This window comes from Myotis brandtii, unplaced genomic scaffold (genome assembly GCF_000412655.1).
Source record: "Myotis brandtii unplaced genomic scaffold, ASM41265v1 scaffold53, whole genome shotgun sequence".
NCBI lineage: Eukaryota > Metazoa > Chordata > Mammalia > Chiroptera > Vespertilionidae > Myotis > Myotis brandtii.
The window spans coordinates 7,889,813-7,906,928 of record NW_005369942.1 but is presented as its reverse complement, the minus strand read 5'-3'; the positions used below and the strand labels follow the sequence as shown (position 1 = coordinate 7,906,928).

Below are 17,116 nucleotides of genomic sequence, written 5' to 3'. Positions count from 1 at the left end.
CTCCTGCTGCCTGTATCAATGAGGAGCATAAGTTTCAAATCAAACTTCAAAAGAATAATTTTCTTGGGACATTATCCTGTAATGGGTTTCTAATACAGTCTTCATCGGGGGTTTAATATCTCTATAGAAAGTAATCTAGTGAGAGAAAATGTAGAGTCCTGGAGAAAGGAGGCCAAAAGAGTCTAAATTGGAGCTAGATTTGGTATTTCCCCCATGCTGGGTTGGGGCTGGGAGGCAGGGAAGGACAGCTGAATCCTGGTGGTGTTACTATACATATGGGTCTGATTCCAAAGGCAGAAGTTTAATCTTACTCACCTTTGGAAAACTGAGCTTTAGACTTAGGTTCCCTGACGTATGAGGCCATGACCCCGTTCAGTCTGATCCCACATGGTGCATGCAACATGATCCCCATGTAAATACTTCAAAACCACAATTGATTGGAATTCTCAAGGAAGGAGATGTTCTAGGTCATTGGGTTTTTCTGGTCAAGTCACAATTACATAGAAAAATCCTTTTTATTTCAACCCTCAGGATCAAAAATGTTTATAAAGGCATTTGTCTATTTTCCTGATTTATTAACTGCAGCACAGGAAACACAATTCCATCTCTATTTGATGATCAGATACTTGTGGTCCCTAAGGTCATACTTTGGGGATCAGTTACTTTGGTGTTATTAAGAAATAGAGGCAGGTAGGGAACCAAGATGGCAACATAGGTAAATGCCTGTATTCACCGCCTCCCACAACCACATCAAAATTACAACTAAAATACAGAACAACCATCATCCAGAACCGCTGGAAAGCTGGCTGAATGGAAGTCCTACAACTAGAGAAGTAAGAAAGAAAGCACACTGAGACTGGTAGGAGGTGAGGAGGTGCAGAACAGGCTGGTCCGGCACCCACCTGTGCCGCTCTTTTAATCAGGAGAGAGATCTTCTCTCTGGAGGCCACCCTTGAGGAGCAAGGAGTCCCAGCCCCACCCCAGAAACCCAGCTCATGGTACCAGAGCTGGGAAAAGAAGTCCCCATAACTATAGGCTGTGAAAGCCAGTGCAGACTGGGGCTCAGTGACACAGAGGCTGCTGGAGACCCAGCAGTTCCTCTTAAAAGGCCGGCATCACGAACTGAACTTACAAAGTCCCGCTTCCTCTGAGTTCCAGCACCAGGGCGAGGCTCTGGGGGACACATTTGTCTGGCATTGGGGCAGGAACTTGGGGGCTGCTTTCTCCCAGATGGAGGTACTCACAGGGATCATTGTCCTGTGCTGAGACCGCCCTGGTCACAGGGCTGACTGGCAGCCATTTCCGTTTGCTCCACCCTGGTGATTCCCTAAAATGCCACCTCATCTATATTACAGCCCCACCCAAACTGCCTGTAGCGGCTTTTGCATATGAATGGCCTGTCACTGCTCAAGCTAAATTCTCTCAAATAAGCTGCAGCTGGGACAAGGAGCCCCAAACCTATCAATAAAAGACCCAAGACCTGGCACCAGAACCAGCACTAGCTTGCCTTGCTTCATAGCTGGGCCTCGTCTGGGCACTTCCAAACCCAATACAAAGAGGAGGAATCTGAAGATCTCTCTGTAGCTCCTGCTGGGTGGCCCCAGGAAGTGGCTGACTTTGCACCTCCCTGGAGACCCAAGAGCCAGTGTACCCAGTGGTCAGTGTCAGACCATTCCAGATTACAACTCTTCACATCCATAAGTGATACACTAAAGAGGCAGACTTAGTGAGCACCAAAGCAAGTCCTGCTCCATAGGGGTGTCTCCTGCATAGCAGCTCTCCCACTGTAGTCACAGCTGGTCCTCACAACCAATTGACCTAGATGTCAATTTCACCCAGTGACACCAACAGCAATCAAGTCTTAACTACAACAAGACTGTGCTCAGGTGACTGGGGAGGCTGAGCCACTAGGACACCTACACAAAGCCTCTCTACCAACTCAAGGAGATATAGTAGCTCTACCCAATACATAGAAACAAACACAGGGAAGCAGTCAAAATGCCGAGACAAAGAAGCATGTCATAAATGAAAGAAATGGAAGAAAGCAAACTACTGGATATAGAGGTCAAAACCACAGTTATAAGGTTACTCAAGAATCTTCTAGAAACCTCCAAGGGACTTAGTGAGACTTTCAAGGATCTTAGTGAGAATGCCAAACACATGGGAAAGGACCAGTCAGAAATGAAGCATAATATACAGGGATTCAACAGTAGAGTAGAGGGTTCTAAGAATCAAATCAATGATTTGAAATATGAAGAAGGAAAAAACACCCAACTAGAAGAGCAAAAAGAAAAAAGAATCCAAAAATATGAAGATAGTGTAAGTAGCCTCTGGGACAACATCAAGCGTACCAACCATTGGCATCATGGGGGTGCCAGAAGAAGAGAGCAAGATATTGAAAACCTTTTTGAATAAATAATGACAGAAAACTTCCCCTACCTAGTGAAAGAAATAGATTTACAAGTCCAGGAAGCATAGAGAGTCTCAAACAAGAGGAGCCCAAAGAGGACCACACCAACACACATCATAATTAAAATGCAAAGGGCTAAAGACAAAGAGAGAATCTTAAAGACAGTAAGAAAAAAGCAGTTAGTTACCTACAAGGGAATGCCTATACAACTGTCAGCTGATTTCTCAACAAAAACTGTGCAGGCCAGAAGGGAGTGGCAAGAAATATTCAAAGTGATGAATAGCAAGGACCTACAACCAAGATTACTCTACCTAGCAAAGCTATCATTTAGAATTAAAGGTCATATAAAGAGCTTCACAGACAAGAAAAAGCTAAAGTTCATCACCACCAAACCAGTAGTATATGAAATGTTGAAGGGTTTTCTTTAAGAAGAGGAAGAAGAAGAAAAAGATAAAAGATATGAACAACAAAATGGTAACAAATACATACCTATCAGCAATTGAATCTAAAAATCAAAATAAATGAATAAAAAATCTAATGAACAGAATAAATTGGTGAATAAAATAAAATCAGAGGAATGGAAATGGAACAGATTGATGATTCTCAGAGAGAAGGGGAGTAGAGGGGCAGGAAGAGATTAAACAAAAATCTTATATGCATATATGCATTACCTATGGACATAAACAATAGTGTTGCAAAGACCTGAGGCAGGGCAGGAACTGGGGGGAGGAGGGCAATGAAGGGGGAAAAGAGGGACATCTGTAATAATCTCAACAATAAATATTTTAAAAATAAATAAATGAAAATAAAAGAAAAAGAAATAGAGGCAGAGCTTCCCTGACATCAGGTTACAGTTTATGAGGGTTTAGTATAAAGTCACTATCAATAGGCATTTATTGTCCTTTCGCCTATTTATCAAATTATAGGGTTAAAAAAATCTAATAATGGGTAATTCTGATTATTTAAGAACTTGAATGTTTATATTCTCTTGCATAGACTTTCCTGGGGGGAAAAGTCTTCCATTTTGACCTGAGAAAGAGCCCATTTCTAACTAGCCCCATGGTTCACATAGCTATCACGAAACCTATTAAAAAATAAAGTGAAATAATACAAATTCAATTGAAAGCAACCTAAACTTACGCTTCCAGACCTAAGTTGCTGTTGTTTAGGTAAAACGAGACTGCTATGATACAGTGGGAGTACTGTTTAAATTCAAAAGCCTTCAAAGGTTATTTCTGCTTCAGTTCAAAAGGAAAAGACCTCTCAGTAATCTCAGGAGAAAGTTTTTGTACTCAAATCCTCCTGAGTGGCATAGCTCTGGAGTAATGACAGATAAATCAGGCCAAAGTCACGCGCACTAAGACCAAGAATGAGCAGCAAGACTAACCACAGCAATGGGGACTTCGAGTGCCAGCAGGCGCAGAAAGATCTTAGCCAGCAGTTTCTTATGCCCCTGTTCTCCAAAGGTTGTGTTTTTCCTGGCGAGAGAGGAGGCGGGAGGTGCATTTCCTAACTTGACAACAGTCTCGTGCTTTCTGAGTAAGAAGAGCACTAATGAACACACAGCCGCCCTCTCCTTTCCATCAGCTTCATGTTTGCCAGCATCCCAGTGTTTATGGCTTCTCATGTTTGTAACAAATACCCTCACCATGACCAATTCTAACTTGACCTATGCCTCACTGATGGCCATCCAGAGTTCGATGCCAGGCAGCAAGGCCTGGGGTGGAGTGGAGGGATGAAAAACTGCCCAGGGAAGGAAGGAGAGGAGATGAAGGGCACACACAGTGGATCCATGTCAACAGTACTAACCCTAAGCTCATCTGTCTGCCTTTCCTACCTATTTTTAGTAGAACTTTGCCAAGTACAAGACAAAAAAACCAAACAAACCAAAAAAAAAGTATTTCCATTTGATCCTGCCCATATGCTACCCACAATGAAGTCTTTAATACCTGCCTATTTGTCTGGATGATGCAAACGTATGCAAGTAACATTCTACCACTTAAGAGTAAGATGAGCAATAGTCCTGGCCAGCTAGCTCAGGTAGTCGGAATGGCATCCCAATATGTCAAGGTTGCGGGTTCAATCTCCAGTCTGGGCCCATACAAGATTCAACCAATGAGTGCACAAATAAGTGGAACAACAAATCCATGTCTCTCTATTTCACACACACCTTCCTCTCTCAAAAAAAAAATAGTAAGAAAATTTCCTTTTTTACTTAAGGCTCAAATCTGTTTCAATGTGACCCCACCAAGACCTAAACTTTCAGCAGGTCAACAAAATGATCCTTGTATCTGAAGCTGGAGCTCTCTTTTACTTCCAGTTCTCCTGCAAGGAGTCCAGTACTTCGGACTTAAGCAACAGAACCTAGGAAGGACAAGGAACAAGGAGATGCAGCCAGGCGAGGAATGTAGGGTTTCAGACACATTATGTATACAACAGTGCTGCTTAAACCACTAAGATTTCCATTCCATTGATCCTAATTTATTTCAGATTGCTCAATGGGGCTGCTAATCAAAGCCAGCAAATACACACCAAGACAAGCCAAAGGGGGAAATGACCTCCCTTTACCCATGTCAGCTGTCAAGAGGGTGGTAAATAGTCAGAATGAATAAACACACCATTGCTGATGCTTTAATTCTATAATTAGAAAAATATTCAGTTAAAATGCCAGACCCAAATTTGTAGAGTATTTGTGAAGTACAGTCCTAAAATCGGTTTCAGATATTAATAGTCAGATCCCTGTGTTAAGTGCAACACTGCTTTTGACCCATTTTTTAATATTTGCTTAGTCAGAAAGGGTTGGATGAAGGGTCTGGAAGAATAGAAGATTTCTTAGGAATAAAGAATAGCTATTTTTTTTAACAACAGGCTTGAAATACAAAGATGAACACAAAATCAGTACACCTGAAAAGAGAAGATTGATACCTTTTCAAGCTGTTATAAACTTTAAGTTTACAATTTAACTGTAGGTTTAAACAACATATAAAGAACAATAGATCCTAATCTGTCCTAATTTGTGAAAAAATCAGAATAGCTAAGGCTAAAGAAAAGAAAAATTTTTTAATCTGGATATATTTTAAACATAGTCTCAAGTGACATTTTGAATGTAATAAGTAGAACAAGATCTATAGTAGAATATCATTTATGTAGTTGTAAAATACATGTACACAAAACAACAATAAGCATTTAATAAGCGTGTATATCAAAATCAAAGAACAGTGAGTGCATTAGAATAACTATCTGTAAGAGTGACCAAGGCGGTAAGAGTGGAGAATGGAGATAGAGAGACAACACATAAAAAAATAAAAAAAGAGAGACCCGGCGGTATTCAATGGTTGCAAGCTGAGCGTTCTTGTGTTCTCCCTCGGTCTCAGGCTCTCACTGCTGCGGTAGCGGCTCACTCTGTGAAGCCTAGGCCGGCTACTCCTCCTTCACGCTCGTTGCGACTCCGCCACCATGTTCACAGAGAGCCTGGTCCAGGGCTCCATCCTGAAAGAGGTGCTTGAGATGCTTAAGAACCTCATCAGTGAGGCCTGCTGGGACATCAGCTCGAGCAGCATGAACCTGCAGAGCATGGACTCGTCCCACGTCTCTTTGGTGCAGCTCACTCTGTGGTCTGAGGGCTTTGACGGCAACCTGGCAATGGGTGTGAACCTCACCAGCATGTCCAAGATACTAAACTGTGCGGGCAACGAAGACATCATTACCCTAAGGGCTGAAGATAATGCGGACACCTTGGCACTAGTATTTGAAGCTCCAAACCAAGAAAAGGTTCCAGACTATGAAGTGAAGTTAATGGATTTGGATGTTGAACAACTTGGAATTCCAGAACAGGAGGATAGCTGTGTAGTAAAGATGCCTTCTGGTGAATTTGCGCATGTATGCTGAGATCTCAGTCATATTGGAGATGCTGTTGTAATTTTCTGTGCAAAACATGGAGTGAAATTCTCTGCCAGTGGGGAACTTGGAAATGGAAATATTAAGTTGTCACAAACAAAATGTTGATAAAGAGGAAGCTGTTGCCATAGAGATGAATGAGCCAGTTCAGCTAACTTTTGTACTGAGATATCTGAACTTCTTTACAGAAGCCACTCCACTCTCTCCTATAGTAACACTCAGCATGTCTGCAGCTGTACCCCTTGTTGTAGAGTATAAAATTGCTGATATGGGACATTTAAAGTACTATCTGGCTCCCAAGATCAAAGATGAAGGTGGTTTTAAAATGCAAGAAAACAAAACTAAGCTCTTTGAGAACTGCGTCTGAGATTTCCACCTGCTTTTAAAAGTCTCTTTTGTCACCAAATTTGTACCTGAGTACATATGTAGATAATGTTTTCTGTAAATAACCTATTTTCCATTCTCTACAATTTAAAGCACAGTCTCAAGTCAAATCTGGTCTTATTAACCTAGAACTTCTGCCTTATCTAGAAATAGTTTTTAGAATTTTTATTACAAAGGGTTTTGACTATTAATGCAGTTTTAATAATTGTGGGGTTTTTTTCAATTTAAATAGAAGTTATTTGAATTTCAGATATAAAAAGAAAAAAAAAACCTTGCATGGATCAATGATGGCACTGTGCTCTGAGCTAAGAAATCTAATTGTATCAGTTTTATGTACCAGAGTCCAAAAATTATAGTCACAGTCAATAAAGTTTATATGTAAATATAAGAAAAAAGTTAAGAAAAAACAAAGGTAAGAAAAAAACAAAACCCAGAGATGCTAAGATAGTTCAACATGAAATGTATTACAGGCCAATGATTACTATGCCTGTGGTTCAGGACCCGAAAAAATTTGTTGGGAAAAAAATCAATGATAAATGTTACTTAACTCTCGCCAGGCGTCCTCGTGGAGTGACATCGTCTTTAAACCCTGCGTGGCAATCCCTGACGCACCGCCGTGATGCCCAGGGAAGACAGGGCAACCTGGAAGTCCAACTACTTCCTTAAGATCATCCAATTTCTGGATGATTATCCAAAATGCTTCATCGTGGGAGCAGACAATGTGGGCTCCAAGCAGATGCAGCAGATCCGCATGTCCCTCCGCGGGAGGCTGGGGTGCTGATGGGCAAGAACACCATGATGCGCAAGGCCATCCGAGGACACCTGGAAAACAACCCGGCTCTGGAGAAACTGCTGCCTCATATCGGGGGAATGTGGGCTTTGTGTTCACCAAGGAGGACCTCACTGAGATCCGGGACCTGCTGCTGGCCAATAAGGTGCCAGCTGCTGCCCGTGCTGGTGCCATGGCCCCATGTGAAGTCACTGTGCCAGCCCAGAACACTGGTCTGGGGCCAGAGAAGACCTCCTTCTTCCAGGCTCTAGGCATCACCACTAAAATCTCCAGGGGCACCATTGAAATCCTGAGTGATGTCCAACTGATTAAGACTGGAGACAAAGTGGGAGCCAGCGAAGCCACACTGCTGAACATGCTGAACATCTCCCCCTTCTCCTTTGGGCTGACCATCCAGCAGGTGTTTGACAATGGCAGCATCTACAACCCGGAAGTGCTTGACATCACAGAGGAAACTCTGCATTCCCGATTCCTGGAGGGTGTCCGCAATGTTGCCAGCGTATGCCTTCACATTGGTTACCCAACTGTTGCATCAGTACCCCATTCTATCATCAATGGGTACAAGCGAGTTCTGGCTTTGTCTGTGGAGACTGATTACACCTTCCCACTTGCTGAAAAGGTCAAGGCCTTCTTGGCTGATCCATCTGCTTTTGTGGCTGCTGCCCCTGTGGCCGCTGCCCCCACTGCTGCTCCTGCTGCTGCTACAGCCCCAGCCAAGGTTGAAGCAAAGGAAGAGTCGGAGGAGTCGGACGAGGATATGGGATTTGGTCTCTTTGATTAATTACCGAAAAGCAACCAGCTCAGCCAACTCTATTTGAGAAACAAGGAAATAAAGTTTACTTCTCTTAAAAAAAAAATGTTACTTAAAATGTGCTCTCTTTTCTTCATTTCTCTCATTAATTTTAATCCCAAAATGAGAGACTAAAACCAAATCTGAGCTTTGATCTCCTCTTGTGAAAGACCATCCCCAGGTATATGTGGAAAAAGGGTACAGATTTGAAATATGAGAACATCAAAACTTGGTGATGAATTAGATATGAAGTAAAGTGTGAGGTCAAGGAATATACACAGGTGACTTAGGGAAGTGGGTGGATAAGAACTGAGAAAAGGAGCCTTGGTGGAAGAGGGGGTGATGGTGATTAAATATCTTTATATTCAGTGCATTTGTGATTTTTATAAGGCCATTTCTCCAATACCGGCCAGTGACTTAAGGTCAAAGGTCAAGTCTGGTGAAGTATTTCTATAATGACTCAAAGAGTTCCCTGATGATTTGGTTTAATCCAGAGACAAAAGGCAGGATTTTTTTAAAAAATCTTTCCTGAATAGTATTTCTCACAACTAAGGTTTTGATGAGCACAGAGTGGCAGAGAATTTGAGGCCACATTCTTAAAAGTTTTCCATCCATGTTACACAATCATCTAAAAACCAGAGGCTTCGCAGTTGTCCACGCGGTATTTTCCAAAAATGCATCACCCACACTCTCTTACAGTGTGATGCCCATACTCCTTCATCTAGAAGTGAGGTCCCCGCTCCCTCACTTTGAACCTGGTGACCTTTGTAAGTGCTTCAACCAATAGATTATGTTGAAAGGGACACCGACTTCCCAGGCTTGGTCACGGAAGGTGATGTGGTCTCCACCTGCCTTTTCTCTCTCCTGGGATTCATAACTTGGGAGATCAGAGCTAACATTTAAGAAGTCTGCCTATCCTGAAGCTGGCATAGTGGAAAAGCCACATGAAGAGACTACGCAGACAGAGGGACATCCAAGAGACCCTACTATTCCAGCCCCAGACTTTGAGAGCCCCCATCCTCACAACCTAACACGTGACTGAAGGAGCCTTCAAGAGATCCTTGGCCCCAGCCACAATCTTAACACAACAGCATGATAGACCGAAGCCAAAACTGCCTGCTCGGCCCCTCCTGAATTTCTGACCACAGACACTGCCATCTCAGAGTTTTATTTTAAAATCATTTTTGTTGTTTTAAACCACTAAAGTTGGGGGTGAATTTTATGCAGAAATAGATAACTGATGGAGCAATCTTTCATGATAACTGATACAGCACCCTACAGGGATGGGCACCCCACCTTCATTGCGAGAGAAAAATCTGTGCTTAAGCCTCAGAGATGGATGCTTAAGATTCTCATTTATTAGCTTTTGTTGTTTGTTAATATTCACTTAGTACTTCCTCTATCCTAGGCACTGTTTTTCCCAGCCCATGGAAACAGTTACTATTTTATGGCTATTTTACACTGGAGGGAACTAAAGCACAGTTGAGTAACTGCCAAAATTCAACAAACTACCCACAGAGGGGCATCTTCCAGGGAGGATCCAACTCCGGGCCCTGCTTTCACATCATGCTCATCCGCTTTGGTCACTTCTCATGACTGAGTTCAGTTATAAACTTTTAGGGGTGAGGACGAAACTGAAATGAAACTATAAGAAGACAAACATGCCTAAATAAGCCTGCTGAAAATGGTTGCCCTAATAATACTGCTTTGCATTTTGTGTACCCAAGCAAAGTAATGCTCTAATACCACAGAACAATAATCTATTACAGACCCATAATCTAACTAGTGGGTGCAAAACGTGAATATACAATGAATCTAAGCAGATTAATATACACATCAGAACAATTACACTGACTCAGAGCAAAGGTTGCTCAGGCCATGAAGAGGCAGAGGCACAAGAGGGGATCAGGAGCCACAGGACAATTGTGTCCCATCTCATTTTAACCCAGGGTAACAAATGCTGAGTGCTCAAGAAATGCTAACATTGACACAGAGAATGTTACTCTACCTAAGACAAAGAGAATAGAAGAAGAATCAACAACAAAAAATGTCGTTTCTGTCTCATCCACTGAAAGCACTGTATTTAAATCCACCGATGGAGAATGAAAGTGCTGGCAGGAATTCAACATAGCTCTTTACGTCTCCAGAGGCATCATTACAGTGTGTTTTCTTTTTTAAAAGTCACACTTAAACACTTGCTCTCCTATAAACTGTTAAGAAGCATCGCTGTTTTTCTGTCTCGTGATGAAATAAGTGGTCTCAGTACGTGTGTGGTGCATGGTGGGTGGGACTGAAGTGGGAAGTCCTCCTGAAAATACACACCATCGTGGTCACCCAAAGCCTTTCTCCTGGGAATTTGCTCCAGAGCAACATGGTAGGCGCTGTATTTTGACTCCCTCGCTGCCACACGCATAAGTTGCCAGCAGTCCATAAAGCATTATTGTAGTTCATAAAATCTAAGAGACTTTTTCTAATATGTGGCATCAGTCATTGAAATGTGAATCCTAAATGCAGTAATAAATGCATAAAACATCATTTCCCCAAAGCTAAATTCTAAATTACATTCCCCTAAGGCTCAAGGCTACTATTGCCTGCAGCACTGCTGGATGCATCCTGGAATCAGCTTTTTAAAGATACCAGAGTAGAATGAAATTCCTGGCTATATAAACCTAGGCAATGCCAACAGATAAAAATGGATGCAGTCATTCCCAGCAATGGGGAATTTGCGAAAAACCATGCAAGAAGAAAGAACTGGTCAGGGATTGACTGTAGTTCATGCCTACCAACTTGGAAAACAATGAAAATCATAAACAGAACAGGATTTTCAATAATGCTACCCCTCAAATGGCCCTTTTAAATACCAAGAATACCTCCGGAGTGTCAGCCATCTCTCTCGACTTGAACTAACACTTCTGTTTGGAAAGTGTTGCAAACATGCTTCCACTGCTCCTGTGCAGCCCTCCTTCGAACCCCAGTTCTGAACCCTGTTTTCTCCCCTACCCCCACTGCATTGGCAGCTTCTGCCTCCAACCCATTTTGAAAATTCCTTTTCTATATGTTTATATGGTCACCTAAAATGTACATGGAATTGAAGCAGGTGTAAACATTTACATAAAAATAAAAGATGCCGGGGACAGAACTGAATCACTTCCATTCAACATATCTAAATCCTACTCATTCTCTTTCCCCAAAATATACCCCCTGACTTTTCTGTTACTAGTAATACCACTCTTTTCCTGGTCTCTCAGACTAGAAAAGTGGAAGTGATTTCTCTTTCTATTCCTGCTTTAGTTTCCTTAAGCATAAAATAAAGATATAACGCCTTCACATAGGAATGTTGAGAGCATTGTTAATATGCTCAACTATGGATTTAGATCTCACAATAAAATAAAAAAACTGAATTTCAAACAACTGCCACACTTACCACTCAAGAATGTATCCATGTAAAAGGCCTCACCATGTCTTTCTGAAGACATATAGATACTTGGTGGTTTTTGTTATAATAAGGAGAATATTGTCTTGAATTCAAAACATAGCTTCCTTCCTAACAAAGTACATAATTCAAACTTGCAACTGTAAAGATATACAAACCCTTTGCATTACCTAAATACGAAAAGGGTTTTACTGTTGAAAAATTCAATAAGAAGCAAATAAAAGATGAAGGAGGGCACCCCACAACCTTAGAAAGCATTAGAACAACCCACAAAGAAGAATGAAGCTTGGATTACTTTGACTTTTTGTATGTTCTAATGGAAATTTGTATTTCAAATACTTTCAAAAATCATATTAGCTTCATAAAACTCTATGTTCTCCACCCCCAAATCTTCCTGTCTCTTCTTTAAACCAATCAACACAAGGTCTTTGGGGGCTGCCGATTTCGAACATCCACTGGCCTTGACAACTGGCAGCTGGCATCAATCAGTTCATAAAAATCCAGCTTGTCAGCTAAAAGCAATCATATTTTTTAAGCAGGACAATCTGTTAAACAGATTAAGTCTTAAATCCATAAAAAACAATTGCAAAAACACATTTTTATGCTTGCTCTTCCTAAGTTCTGAGGCTACAGATGTTTCAGAAACCGCCATGCTGGAAACTCTCCCAAACATCTATTATCCTTCCCTGAAAACTTGAAGGTATCTTCTGGGCTACCAGTTTCTGACAGCCATGGGTGGGAAGGGGTATCCTCACTGTGGCCGGCATCCCTGCTTCTCCCTGGGCATTTACATAGCACATTCTGTCTGCTATGCAACTGACCTTGTTCATTATAAGCCAATGTGACCACAGTGCAGGTAGGCCAGCTTCCAGTACTGGCTCCGTCCCATGAAGAAAAGTTTATTGTATAGATTTCAAAGCAATTGCAGAGCTAATAAAAGCTACATGATCTTAGGCAAGACACGTCTTCTCAAGCTTCAGTCTTCTTCTCAGTAACATGAAAGGATTGGAATGACCAAACTCCAAATTTCTGTCCAATTCCGTAATTCCATGATTCTACTTCTTCCTATTGCTTTTACTTAGTAGGAAGCCTAAGATACTCCCTTGCCATTGCCAGCTCTTGTAATTATCGAGAATCATCATGGGTCAGTTACCACAGAGCATCACACCATAAACCATGATGGCTTTCTGAACATTTTTTCAGACTTCATTATATAGTAGGTCCTCAGGTTACATGGGAGATCTGCTCCTACGGCACCACGTAACGTGATTTTCGGAACCCACCTACATAAGCACCTACATCACTCACATGGAGCACATACACAGCAGTAATGAAGTGAAACAGTAAAAAAAAATTTAAAGGAAGATAACAATTCCTGACCTTTACTTGTGGTAAATAAATAATAAAAAACATAAAGCACATATGTACATACATCGAAATGACAGAATTTTTTTTAATAAATGGGAGATGGACATATGTACATACATTGAAATGACGGAATTTTTTTTTTTTAATAAATGAATGGGAGATGGTAACCACAAAATGACGTACATCAAGTCCGACGTAACCCAAGGACTGTCTGTACTCAAAATAAGGTATGAAGGTTCCAAAAGAGATAAATGTTGGTGTTTCCCATGGAACCTCCATTGGATTATCATTGCCTCTCAATATCATAATACCTTGATACTTCCCACCATTACTATCAAACCTGGCAAACACACATCAGGCAAATGATCATTCTCTTTGACCTTGTCTCAGGTAAACATCAATCACTGATGATGCCTCTTCATCCCATCAAGTCAAGACCATTCCCAGAATCCTCAACTTGACCTTCCAGACAGCCCCCATCAATTACTCAGAGATAGCATGAGTGAAAGGGTTCCTCTAAAATTGTGGTACCGCCCTAACTGGTTTGGCTCAGTGGATAGAGCGTCAGCCTGCGGACTCAAGGGTCCCAGGTTCGATTCCGGTCAAGGGCATATACCTTGGTTGCGGGCACATCCCCAGTAGGGAGTGTGCAGGAGGCAGCTGATCGATGTTTCTAACTCTCTATTCCTCTCCCTTCCTCTCTGTAAAAAATCAATAAAATATATTTTAAAAAAATAAAATAAAATTGTGGTACCAATGGAAACCCAACTGCCATCAACATGTCTCTAACTGAATATGTTCTGAGACATAAACTCATTCTCTTCCCACAAAGTATCTCCTCCTCTCTTTACATTTCTGTTTTTATAAAGGACAATACCAATAATCCAGAAATCCAAATGACATACTATTTTGTCTCACCCTTGCATCTAATCAATCAATCCTGCATATCTTACTTTCTAAGTAGTTTTCACATGTATTCTCTACATTCTAAATAACATTTTATTAGTCCCAAACCTTATAGTTTTTCTTCAACCATATTACATCTAGAGGCCTGGTGCACAAAATTTGTGCATGGCGGGGAGGAGGAAGGGAAGGGTGTCCCTCAGCCCGGCCTGCACCCTCTCGCAATCTGGAATCTCTCTCGCAATCCAGGACCGCTGGCTCTGGCTCCTAACCACTCACCTGCCTGCCTACCTGATAGCCTTTAACCGCCTCTGCCTCTTTTTCTTCAACCATATTACATCTAGAGGCCTGGTGCACAAAATTTGTGCATGGCGGGGAGGAGGAAGGGAAGGGTGTCCCTCAGCCCGGCCTGCACCCTCTCGCAATCTGGAATCTCTCTCGCAATCCAGGACCGCTGGCTCTGGCTCCTAACCACTCACCTGCCTGCTTGCCTGATAGCCTTTAACCGCCTCTGCCTTGGCCCCTGCACCCGGGATCCAGGCTTCCCTCCTCCAGCCAGCGGCAGGCACCCGGGACCCCAGGTGGCTTCGCCCGGGCCCCAACTTTGTCAGGAAGGACGTCCAGAATGATGTCTGGAAGACGTCCAGTCTATCCAGTCTAAATAGCATATTACCCTTTTTTTAGTATAGATAGCTGTTAACTAAGTTACTCTGCCAATGGTCCTGCAAATGAGTTATTTCCTGATTTAAACCCTTCAAGGAATCCTAATTGCATATGAGTGTAGCAGCCTGTTACTCAAACATCTTACATGGCAGCTCAGGGTTTCACAAGCATGTAAAAGCTGCATGGCCTTCTATAACCTAACCTTGGAAACCAGATGGAATCGCCCCCACTCACTCTATTGGACAAAGCAGTCACAAGCCCACCCAGATTCAAGAGACACTTGATGGGTGAGTGTTAAAGAATTTGCAAGCATGTTTTAAAACCACCATACCCACCTCTGTCTTTCACATGTTGTGCTCTAGAAAAAAGTGAACTAGTGGTTTCCCAATTATTCTATTGCACAAGTTCCTATCCCAGAGTGCGATATGGTAATGGTTAATTTTATATATCAACTTGACTGGGCCGCGAACGCATATTGTAGCAAAAACTTATTTCTGGATGTGCCTGTGATGGGGTCTGCGGGAAAAATGAGCATTTAAAGTGGTGACTGAGTAAAGCAGATAGCCCTCCCCAATGTGGGTGGGCAGTCTGTTGAGGATCTGATTAGAACAAAAAAGTGAGAAAGGATGGATTAGCTCTGCCTGACTACTTGAGCTGGGACATTGGTCTGCCCCTCGAGCTCTGGGTTCTCTAGCTTTCAGACACACACTGGCACCTATATCATCAGCTTTCTGACTCCCCAGCCTTCTAACAACACCACTGGCTTCCCTGGGTCTTCAGAGGCAGATGGCAGATCATGGGAATTCTCAGTCAATATCTTTTACTAAGTCTCTTCCTCTATATTATCAGCTTTCTGACTCCCCAGCCTTCTAACAACACCACACTGGCTTCCCTGGGTCTTCAGGGGCAGATGGCAGATCATGGGAATTCTCAGTCAGTATCTTTTACTAAGTCTCTTCCTCTACATCTTTATGGGTTCTTTCCTCTGAAGAACCCTGACTAATACAGATACTCTCCCTCCCTCCCTGGAAAATCCTTACCAGTTTCCTTTAGTATCATCAAAATACTACTTCCACTGTGAGAGCTTCCCCGAGAATGCCAGGTGAACTTGAACTTCCTCCATGTTCAAGTAAGAACTCACCTTCTAAACCAATGCTTCTCAAGGACACCAATCACCCGGGATATCATTAAGATTTAGACTGATTCGGCAGGTCTAGAGTAGAGACGAGATTCTGATTTTCTTACGCTCCCAGGTGATCGCTGTGTTTCTGTACCAGCCGCACTTTGAGTAACAAGAGGCCACTCAAAGAGCCCACTCAAGCCCAGCCAGCATGACTCAGTGGTTGAGGGTCGACCTATGAACCAGAAGGTCATGGTTCGATTCTGGGTCAGGGCACATACCCAGGATGTGGGCTTGATCCCTAGTGTGGAGTGTGCCAGAAACAGCCAATCACTGGTTCTCTCTCATCATTGGTGTTTCTCTCTCTCTCTCCCTCTCTCTTCCTCTCTGAAATCAAGAAAAATATTTTTCTAAATAAAAGAGCCTGCTCCACTCAAATTGCTGGCCCAGGTGGAGCACTCCATCCCGTGAGAGGAGTGTGGCACAGGAGACAGGCCAGAGTGGGTTGGGAAAGGCTGCAGCCATCACGTAAGGTCAAGCAGATTGGTAAAATGTGTGTATTTAGGAGACAGGCAAAAAGAAAAACTTGGGGGTACAAGCCAATAGAAGGGAAATAAGAAAAAAACAAGCCAAAAACTAGCAAAGGTTTTTGGCGGGACACAGAGAATGGGGGAATCCCAGAGCTAATGAAAGGGTATCTGTAAAAGCTTTCTGTAGGTTAGAGATAGGGAGGGAGTCATTAGGACACCAGGCTAAAATTAACATTTTCCAAAATATTTGCCTACACCTCCTTGGGGCAACTGCCTTTTTATATTGGATTTCTAAAATTTGCATATCTATATCTAAATTATACTTATAAGCTTCCTGAAAACCTGAACTGTTCCTACTTACTAGAGAATGGTATTTAAGAGTACACATACACTTCCTGGGTTAATAGCTTAACTCTGCCACCACTTGCTCTGTAATATTAGGAAGTTGTTTTTATCTTTTTCTTTTTCTTTTTTTTCTATAGTTTCCTTAAGCATAAAATAAAGAGATAATGTTTTCACATAGGAATGTTGAGAGGATTAAAAGAGAATATATGTGAAATTGTTTAGGCTGACATAGTAAGCTTTAAATCAGTGTCTGATATTATCATAAGGAGGGAGCAGGAACTATCAGAGCCAACATTTTTACTTCTCCTATTTACTATTGGATGACCCTGGGCACCGTTCTTCACTCCTAAGACTCAGTTATTTCAGCTGTAAAATTGAGGTACTAACAGTGCCTAATAGGATTAATATGAGAATTGAGATTATCGATCCCTGATATATGCAAAAAACTTTCAGTGAATACTAGTTATTACTGGTAGCAGGAGC

General features: G+C 42.1%; 2 pseudogenes across 1 annotated transcript; both read left to right on the top strand.

The window, feature by feature from the left end:
* The first annotated feature begins 5,831 nt into the window (after nucleotides 1-5,831).
* On the top strand, nucleotides 5,832-6,674 carry LOC102239436 (annotated as a pseudogene).
* A 570-nt stretch (nucleotides 6,675-7,244) lies between these two features.
* Nucleotides 7,245-8,267, top strand: LOC102258157 (annotated as a pseudogene). The gene has a single exon (XR_001364325.1). The product of XR_001364325.1 is annotated as a 60S acidic ribosomal protein P0 pseudogene (transcript).
* The last annotated feature ends 8,849 nt before the right edge of the window (nucleotides 8,268-17,116 follow it).